This window comes from Protomyctophum parallelum, assembly GCF_964188405.1.
Source record: "Protomyctophum parallelum genome assembly, chromosome: 10".
Classification (NCBI taxonomy): domain Eukaryota; kingdom Metazoa; phylum Chordata; class Actinopteri; order Myctophiformes; family Myctophidae; genus Protomyctophum; species Protomyctophum parallelum.
In genome coordinates, this window is record NC_139704.1 from 49,658,347 (window position 1) to 49,659,498 (window position 1,152).

The window sequence follows — 1,152 nt, forward strand, 5'->3', positions numbered from 1 at the left end:
TTAACCCATTCTGAACGGGCATCCATTTTGGTGTCAGCATCATGTTATGCTTTAGCCATTTAAAAATAGCAGATCTACAAGCTCGTATCGCGCCACCGAGTGGCGCGATACGAGCTTGTAGGTCTGCTATTTATTTATTTTTATCGAAGAACGACTGACATTTTTAGAATCTGATCTCAGGTCAGAATGGGTTCGTCAGACCAGTGTGTGTCCAGTGGAAACCTCGTATGAATCTGATCTCAGGTCAGAATGGGTTAATGCTCCCTCTTCAACGTCTGTTTCTTTCTTTCTTTCTTTTTTTCTTTCTTTCTTTCTTTCTGCTTTTCTCTCCCTCTTTTGCTCCTTGTCATGTACCAAAGTGGTTCTCAGACAGTGTGGGTGGGGTTAGAGGCCCCCCCCCCCCCCCCCCCGGGGGTCCTTGAGGGATTTCCAAAGGGTTAGAGGCCCCCCCCCCCCCGGGGGTCCTTGAGGGATTTCCAAAGGGTTCTCTGCAGCAGTACATGATTGATTGGGTTTAGGAACCGAGTGGATCCGTAAGAGTCCATTTGTCTAAACCAGGGGTGCCTAAAAGGTGGATCACATGACCTGGCCCTGAAAATATAACATTTTAATTTATATAAAAAGAAAAAAAAAATGTTTTGGCATCTACCACTTGAATTAGTGACTTGATTGGTTGGGGGGTAGATCCAGCGTGATTGGATATGAGAGTGGCGACACTAGCGTTGACTCCCATTGTAACAATGGAATGAGGAAGTGCTCATTCTATCTCAATGGGATAGTTCCAATGTTTGGAACTATAGCCCATAGGCACCTCACTTTGTCTCAATGGGATAGTTCCAATGTTTGGAACTATAGCCCATAGGCACCTCACTTTGTCTCAATGGGATAGTTCCAATGTTTGGAACTATAGCCCATAGGCACCACGCTTTGTCTCAATGGGATAGGTCCAATGTTTGGAACTATAGCCCATAGGCACCCTGCTTTGTCTCAATGGGATAGTTCCAATGTTTGGAACTATAGCCCATAGCACCCCGCTTTGTCTCAATGGGATAGTTCCAATGTTTGGAACTATAGCCCATAGGCACCGCACTTTGTCTCAATGGGATAGTTCCAATGTTTGGAACTATAGCCCATAGGCACCCCACTTTGTCT